This window comes from Palaemon carinicauda, chromosome 5 (assembly GCF_036898095.1).
Source record: "Palaemon carinicauda isolate YSFRI2023 chromosome 5, ASM3689809v2, whole genome shotgun sequence".
NCBI classification, from domain to species: domain Eukaryota; kingdom Metazoa; phylum Arthropoda; class Malacostraca; order Decapoda; family Palaemonidae; genus Palaemon; species Palaemon carinicauda.
The window spans coordinates 117,449,339-117,459,038 of NC_090729.1; the positions used below are offsets into that span (position 1 = coordinate 117,449,339).

At 32.1% G+C, this 9,700-nt stretch overlaps 1 long non-coding RNA gene across 1 annotated transcript in view; it reads left to right on the forward strand.

Moving 5' to 3' along the window:
* LOC137640532 (uncharacterized) overlaps positions 1 to 2,374 on the forward strand; it is a 263,785-nt gene extending 261,411 nt beyond the window's left edge. The window contains exon 3 of the long non-coding RNA XR_011044388.1: positions 2,323 to 2,374. This is a non-coding gene — a long non-coding RNA (uncharacterized lncRNA). The remainder of the gene's footprint in view (positions 1 to 2,322) is intronic.
* The last annotated feature ends 7,326 nt before the right edge of the window (positions 2,375 to 9,700 follow it).

Consider the following 9,700-nt stretch of genomic DNA (forward strand, 5'->3'; position numbering starts at 1 on the left):
CATGAGTGGCCTTTAAACCTTTAAAATCTTTTTAGTAAATGACCTCGAATATAAAAGAAACCATTATCTCAAGTGCTTATAGGAGTTCCTAAAAATAATAATCACACTGAATTGTCAACACAAGGATTATTTCTGGTCTTATTCCCTTTGACAAAACGTTGAATAGACACATGACCATTACGATTCACTGCATCTTCTGTGTTAATATTAGAACTCGAATAAAGAGGGTGGTATGAAAAGACGCATTTCCCCCCTCGATTAAAAAACCAAAAAACTCGACAAGACAAAAAGATGAGTACTTGACCAGACCTGAATGGAAGTGTAACAAGTGTAAAGGCAGCAGACATCTTGAGGCGACGTTAACAGGAGATGGCAATTAAGATAAAAACGAGTGGAGATGTCGTTAAGAACTAAACATGTTAAGACTATGGCAACAATCTGGAAATCTATTTGGAAGGGACAAAAGATGGCGTCCATGACGAAGCCGTGAGGCTGACACCCATTCGTAAGTGATTACTCCTCTATGCCAGGACATAGCCTTCACCTTAATAAGAAAATAATTTTTTTATTGCTAATAATATTTTGTTTACTTGTATCTCTTGAATATCCTCATATATGTTGTTGTTGTTGTTGTTGTTGTGTGTGTGTGTATGTATATATACACATATAAATGTATATATATATATACACACACATATATATATATATATATATACACAAATGTATATATATACATATATACACATATATGCATACTGTATATAAACTATATATACATATATATATACATATGTATATAAATGTATATACAGTATATACATATATACACATATATGCATACTGTATATAAACTATATATACACACACTATATATATATATATATATATATAATCAGTTTTAATCGGTACCGATGAAAACATTCATTAGTTAACACACATACACACACGCCGCCCGCACACACACACACACACACACGCAAACACACATCTGATACCAATAAGGTGTATATAATTTAAAATCTTTAATCGGCTCGGCTGAATAATTCAATCAAGTGAAAAATAAAATTCAGGTTATATATTTCAAGATTAAAATCTATAATTGTGATAAAAATTCAGTACAAAATACTAGACATTTACGAGACGTTTACTTACAAGTTACTAGCGATTACCAGTCAGGGACGTGAAGCATATCGGTGAAATTGAAATTTGCTTGCTTCTATACAAGGGATTGTTTGGCTCCACAAGGCACTAAAAGAGTTGGAAGACCTAGCTGGATGACCCGGGCCTACATGGCTGAAAACTATGAAGCGTGAAGTAGGTGGGGGTGGATGGAGAAGTATTGATTTAAAATCTCAAGATAGAGATGAATGGCGAAATCTAACCGAGGCCTTTTGCCTCAATAGACGTGATAGGAGATGATGATGAGTCTTGTAGACATTGTGTAGATTTAAATCTTACAAGATGAAGATCTACGTTGTGAGTTGAAAATTCTTGGACTGCTTTCTATTAAGCAGTAATAAGTGGTACCGGTTTCAATTCCAAATATAGTATATACCGTTCAATGTACTTTCATGATTATTGTTACCTTCGCCAACTTTGTTGCGAAGGATATTATTATTATTATTATTATTATTATTATTATTATTATTATTATTACTTGCTAAGCCCCGCAAAATGCTATAAGCCCAGGGGCCCCAACATGGAAAATAGCCCAGTGAGGCAAGGAAACAAGGAAGAATAAAATATTCTAAGAACAGTAACAACATTGAAATATATATTTCCTATATAAACCATAAAACTAACAAAACAAAAGGAAGAGAAATTAGATAAAATAGTGTGCCGGAGTGTACCCTCAAACGTATAATTATTTGTATGTTTGTGTGTGTGTTTGTGTACGCATAACTCAAAAACTACTTGACCGAATGTCATGAATTTTGGTCGGATGATTGTTCATGGTCCAAGGACAATTTGGTTAGATTTTGGGAGTGATTGGGTCGAAAGTCTATGCCAAAGTCACGGGAAGGTAAGAAAATATCTTTTTGCCATATCGTGGCATGAAACCAGTGCCAAAATTTGCATAATTCAATTACCTATCTTGTGATATACATCATGATATAGGCGAAGGTATGCGCTCTACCGAGTTCTAGTTCTAGTCTCTCTCTCTCTCTCTCTCTCTCTCTCTCTCTGTAGGATATTTTTATTTAAAGCCAATGAAAAAATATGTAACCTAATTTTCGTATGACTTCCATTATCATAATTTCTTTTATACCTTTTTTTTTTTCTTTAGCATTCCCATGTTAATGCTTTGTTTTCTACTTTCAGGTACAGCCCACTTTAAAAGGATAATTGAACGGTCATCAGGATATAGAGTTTGGTAGCATGGTAAGAAATAATTACAAGTTTTCCGTTATAGCAAATGAAAAAGACTCTAGCTAATAATTATAAAATGAAAAAGAGAAGAGCTTTATTACAATAGACCCTAAGTGACCAACTTCAAGTAAAAAAAAAAAAAATGAACAAATAATCCTGTGTAAGTTTTCGCAACCAAACTAACTTGAGTGTTAGTTTGGTTGCGAAAACTTACACAGGATTATTTGTTCATTTTTTTTTTTTTTTACTCAAAGTTGGTCACTTAGGGTCTATTGTAATAAAGCTCTTCTCTTTTTCATTTTATAATTATTAGCTAGAGTCTTTTTCATTTGCTATAATTATTATTATCAAAAGTTTTGTAATTTCAATTGGGAAAACAGAAATCTACAAGCCTAAAGGCTCCAAATGAGAAGGAATCCTGGTACTGAGAAAGAAATACAATTGTTAGGGATGAAATTGGGCCTACATATAGCAGCAATATAACAAAAAATGATTAAGATTCCTGTGTTCAAGTTCCAACGACTTAGATTAAAGATTAGAAAGCACATTCCACAATTTGACCACCTCTCGCACAAGACGTCAGGAAACGTGTGATATTGAAGAAACATGCCAGTCATTGTTGTTGAGGTCTTGAATAAGAAATTATTTCTGTCAGTGTTTTTTTTTTCTCTCCAGCTATTTAAGATATGAATCAGCCCCTGAAGACCGAGCTGGGAGACCTACTATTGTCCATCAGAGTTTATTTTTTAATTTAAAATAATTCCCATAGTTTGCTCCGTGCAATAATTTCATCTGAAAGTCTAGTAAGAGCAATAGCAACCTTACATCTACAATCATGATATGGGATTAATTCGAATAGAGTAGCATCATCTGCACGATGTACAAGCTCAAGTGTCTAGGCCAAACCCCATATGCGTATTTTCGATGCAAATATAGTAACATCATATAAACAAGCTCATCTGCACTACAAAGAAGCTCAGCTTATAGGCCAAACTCCATATACATATCGATGCAAAGAGAGTAGCATCATCTGCATGATAAACACGCTCAGTTTCTAGGCCAAACCCCATATGCAAATTATCGATGCAAATAGAGTAGCATCATCTGCACTACAAACAAGGTCACCTTGTAGGCCAGACTACATATATTATCATCAATGTTAAGAGAGTAGCATCATCTGCACTATAAACTAGCTCAGTTTCTAGGCCATATCCCATAGGAAAGTTATCGATGCAAATAGAGTAGCATCATCTGCACAACAAACAAGGTCAGCATGTAGGCCAGACTACATATATTATCATCAATGTTAAGAGAGTAGCATCATCTGCACTACAAACAAGCTCAGTTTGTAGGTCAAACTCCATATACTATTATCGATGCAAATAGAGTAGCATCATCTGCACAACAAACAAGTTAATTTTCTGGCCAAACTCCATATGCATATTATCGATGCAAAGAGAGTAGCATCATCTGCACTTTAAACAAGCTCAGTTTCTAGGCTAAACCCCATATGTGTATATTACAGAAACCGTAAGGGCTCAAACGTGCTAGTGCCCATTAACAATTAAACTTTGCAACCTAATTATTTTGGAATGCAATTATAGTACCGAGAAATTCTACTCCAACTCGTCTGTCTGAGCTTGAAAAGTGTAATGCCATCATCGAGGTGATTAAATACATTAATGATCTCAAGATGAAATACGTTGGAAACTGATAATTATTTACAGGGTTCTCAGCTCATGGTTTTGTTTTGATAAATAATTTATTTAGTTTAAAAAGAATAACTTGTGTATTGTAAGGGTAGGACCAACATTGGAAGTTTCCATTTTATATAAGTAGCATGTTTTGAGAGAGAGAGAGAGAGAGAGAGAGAGAGAGAGAGAGAGAGATTCTTATAAAATGTGTATGGAAATTGTTCTATTGCTAAATTCTCACCGAAGTGGGATTTACTGAAGAAGTAGATGAGGAGTAACGTAAAACATATAGGTTGTTATTATTATTATTATTATTACTTGCTAAGCTACAACGCTAGTTGGAAAAGCAGGATGCTATACGTCTAGGGGCCCCAAGAGGGAAAATAGTCCAGTGAGGAAAGGCAACAAGGAAAAAAATATTTTAAGAACAGTAACTACATTAAAATAAATATTTCCTATATAAACTTTAAAAACTTTAATAAAACAAGAGGAAGAAAAATTAGATAGTGTGCACGAGTGTACCCTCAAGCAAGCATGAATTCTCTCTCTCTCTCTCTCTCTCTCTCTCTCTCTCTCTAGTGTGCACGGTGCACGAGTGTACCCTCAAAGCAAGTATTTAGTCTCTCTCTCTCTCTCTCTCTCTCTCTCTCTCTCTAGTGTGTACGAGTGTACCCTCAAGCAAATATGAATTCTCTCTCTCTCTCTCTCTCTCTCTCTCTCTCTCTCTCTCTCAGTATAGTCTAATTACAGTGTTTTGAGTATTAGTTATTGCCAATTTCAGTGCTGAAATTGAATTTACCTTTAATTAACAGATTACCTGCCAGGTGATTCTCTAATAAAGATTAATTGGATTTCATTGCCTCAGTGCTACGTCTAAGCAATCACAGATTATTACATAGGGAGGAGTTTGGTTGATAATAAAAAAGTATTCTTATATCAAGAAATCAAATTATGGTTTTGATAATTGAAAGGGGAACTAAGAATTGAGGAAAGAATTATAAGAAGAAGAATATATTGATGTAAATTACTGTTAGTGACAAGAGTGGTTATGAAGTATTGAGAATTTAAAGATTATTATTATTATTATTATTATTATTATTATTATTATTATTATTATTATTATTATTATTATTAAATCATAAACGAAATCTAACAATGAAGATGTTTAGGGTTGCGGTGGCCGATGTGGTAACGTCCCTGACTGGTGAACGCCAGACTGGCTTGGTGTTCTACTCAATTTATTATTATTATTATTATTATTATTATTATTATTATTATTATTATTATTATTATTAAACGAAATCTAACAATGAAGATACTTAGGGCTGTGGTGGCCGATGTAGTAACGACCCTGACTGGTGAACACCAGACTGGGGTTCGATTCCCTCTCAAACTCGTTAGTTTCTTTGATCGCTGTAACTTCACCATCCTTGTGAGCTAAGGTGGGGCGGGGGGAGCCTATAGGTCTATCTGCTGAGTCATCAGAAGCTCTTGTCTATCCCTCCCTGGTCATAGCTTGGGTGGAGAAGGGGCGTAGGCACTGATAGTATGTATATATGGTCAGTTTCTAAGGCATTGTCCTGCTCGATAGGGCAATGTCACTGTCCCTTGCCTCTGTCATTCATGAGCGGCTTTTAAACCTTTACAGTAGAACTTAGATTATATTGATATTATATTAATATTATCATTCAATGAAAAAAAGAATCTAACATTGTTTAATATATCAAAAATAGTTTTTCGACGACTCTGTTTTTCCAAATATTAAAAAAAACCTAAGATAGAAATAAAGATTATTAATATAATCATCATTACTATTCAATGAAAAACTAAATCTAACATTGTTAAATATATAAAACATGGTTTTTCGTCAAATCTCTTTTTCCAAATAAAAAAAAAACCATACGATAAAATTAAAGATTATTTATATTATCATTATCATTCAATGAAAAACAGATTATTAATATTATAATTACCATTATTATCATTCAATGAAAAACTAAATCTAACATTGTTAAATATATAAAACATGGTCCTTTGAAGAATCTATTTTTCCAAATAAGGAAAAAACCTTAAGATGAAATTAAAGATTTTTAATATCATTATCATTTAATAAAAAACAGATTATTAATATTATTATCATTATTATTATTCAATGAAAAACAAAATCTAACATTGTTGAATATATAAAACATGGTCTTTCGAAGAATCTATTTTTCCAAATAAGAAAAAAAACCATAAGATAAAAATTTAAAGATTATTATCATCATTAACATTCGATGAAAAACAGATTATTAATATTATTATCATTATTATTATTCAATGAAAAACAAAATCTAACATTGTTGAATATATAAAACATGGTCTTTCGAAGAATCTATTTTTCCAAATAAGGAAAAAACCATAAGATAAAAATTTAAAGATTATTATCATCATTAACATTCGATGAAAAACAGATTATTAATATTATTATCATTATTATTATTCAATGAAAAACAAAATCTAACATTGTTGAATATATAAAACATGGTCTTTCGAAGAATCTATTTTTCCAAATAAGAAAAAAAAACCATAAGATAAAAATTTAAAGATTATTATCATCATTAACATTCGATGAAAAACAGATTATTAATATTATTATCATTATTATTATTCAATGAAAAACAAAATCTAACATTGTTGAATATATAAAACATGGTCTTTCGAAGAATCTATTTTTCCAAATAAGGAAAAAACCATAAGATAAAAATTTAAAGATTATTATCATCATTAACATTCGATGAAAAACTGATTATTAATATTATAATTATCATTATTATTATTCAATGAAAAACTAAATCTAACTTTGTTAAATATATAAAACATGGTCTTTCGAAGAATCTATTTTTCCAATTAAGGAAAAAACCACAAGATAGAAGTAGAAACAACCACGAGACGACTAATTGGAAGCGAGGCGCTTAATTGAAATTTCTCCAAATCTTGATTAAGGAGATAAAATAGCGAGTGGTCCATATAGTCTCTTATCGCTCCCAGTAAGCGTTTCTCTAATTATCCTTATCTGTGGGGTCCTTTCCAATTAGGACAGACGATATATTTGAAAAAAAAAAGCTGGACGATTTAATCGCAAATGGAATCTATAGCTCTCTCTCTCTCTCTCTCTCTCTCTCTCTCTCTCTCCACAAAACAAATTTTTAAATCTCTTTGAATTCATCAACTTTATTACTCTCTCTCTCTCTCTCTCTCTCTCTCTCTCTCTCAGTTCATGTTCATAGGGAATACTTTTCTATTAACTCTCTCTCTCTCTCTCTCTCTCTCTCTCTCTCTGAGAACTTGTTTATTCCTTAACACGACTTAAGGTATGTGATAAGATATTCTTTAACAAGGCGCTGGAGATTTTATGAAATATTTTTCCCAAACACGAAGTTTGGTATTTTATGAAATGTCCATTATTTTGTAGCGTCAAATATGATTATAATTTTGTTATGAATTATTTATTTCGAATAACCACGTAAAGGTTTTGTTTTGTTTGTGTATGTCTGTCTGTGTGGTTGTGATTCGCATAACTCAAAAACTATTTGACCGAATCTTACGAAATTTGGTTGGATGATTGGTACGATCCAAGGGCAATTTGATTAGATTTTGGGAGAGATTGGATCAATAGGTTATGTTTTGATAGGCGTGTATTTGTTTATATGTCTGTCTGTGTAATTCACATTACTCAAAAACTATTTGACCGAATCTTATTAAATTTAGTGGGGTGATTGGCCATGATCCAGGGGCAATTTGATTAGATTTTGGGTGAGATAGGGTCAAAAATCAAGGCAAAAGTCAAGAATAGATCACTAAAGTCTTTTTTGCCATATCGTGGCCAATTTTTATCTGATTTGCATGAAACTAGTGCCACAATATGAAAATCCACGCCAATTAATACTTGTTAAGGTCAAGAGTGAGGAAAAGGTCGAGAAATAAGCAGCCGCGGCGGAGGTGTGCGCTCTGCTGAGTGCCCTCTAGTTAGTTATAGCTGTAATCTGTGAAATAGTGTGTAAATTATATTATTATTATTATTATTATTATTATTATTATTATTATTATTATTAGCCAAGCCACAACCAAAGTTGGTAAAGCAAGATGCTGTAAGCCCAAGGGAAAATAGCCCAGTGAGGAAAGGAAATAAGGAAATAAATGATGAGATCAAATTAACAATAAATCGTTCTAAAAAAAAACAGTAACAGCGTGAAAGGGTGTTGAAAACGTAATCTGCTTATTCCCCTGGGTGAAAGGCCCCTGCTGCAATAAACATTGACTCTTAATTACCGCACCAAGAGGACTGGCGAGAGAGAGACGTGCAACGAGACATTTGCCATGTGCTCCATTGGGAGATTCTGGCATCCGTCGCTGTCTTGACACCATTTATATTATGTTTAATGTGTTTCTTCTCTTCATTCGTTTGTTGGCAATTATGTTTATAGGTAATTTCTTTTTCACATTAATTAATTTAAGGTTTAAAGGTCGCTGTCTTGACGCCATTTATATTATGTTAATGTGTTTCTTCTCTTCATTCGTTTGTTGGCAATTATGTTTATAGGTAATTTCTTTTTCACATTAATTAATTTAAAGGTTTAAAGGTCGCTGTCTTGACGCCATTTATATCATGTTAATGTGTTTCTTCTCTTCATTCGTTTGTTGGCAATTATGTTTATAGGTAATTTCTTTTTCACATTAATTAATTTAAAGGTTTAAAGGTCGCTGTCTTGACACCATTTATACTATGTTAATGTGTTTCTTCTCTTCATTCGTTTGTTGGCAATTATGTTTATAGGTAATTTCTTTTTCACATTAATTAATTTAAAGGTTTTAAAGGGTCGCTGTCTTGACGCCATTTATATTATGTTAAGTGTGTTTCTTCTCTTCATTCGTTTGTTGGCAATTATGTTTATAGGTAATTTCTTTTTCACATTAATTATTTAAGGTTTAAAGGTCGCTGTCTTGACACCATTTATACTATGTTAATGTGTTTCTTCTCTTCATTCGTTTGTTGGCAATTAATGTTTATAGGTAATTTCTTTTTCACATTAATTAATTTAAAGGTTTAAAGGTCGCTGTCTTGACACCATTTATACTATGTTAATGTGTTTCTTCTCTTCATTCGTTTGTTGGCAATTATGTTTATAGGTAATTTCTTTTTCACAGTAATTAATTTAAAGGTTTAAAGGTCGCTGTCTTGACGCCATTTATATTATGTTAATGTGTTTCTTCTCTTCATTCGTTTGTTGGCAATTATGTTAATAGGTAATTTCTTTTTCACATTAATTAATTTAAAGGTTAAAGGTCGCTGTCTTGACACCATTTATACTATGTTAATGTGTTTCTTCTCTTCATTCGTTTGTTGGCAATTATGTTTATAGGTAATTTCTTTTTCACATTAATTAATTTAAAGGTTTAAAGGTCGCTGTCTTGACGCCATTTATATTATGTTAATGTGTTTCTTCTCTTCATTCGTTTGTTGGCAATTAGTGTTTATAGGTAATTTCTTTTTCAGATTAATTAATTTAAAGGTTTAAAGGTCGCTGTCTTGACGCCATTTATATTATGTTAATGTGTTTTCTTCTCTTCATTTCGTGTTGTTTGGCAAATTATGT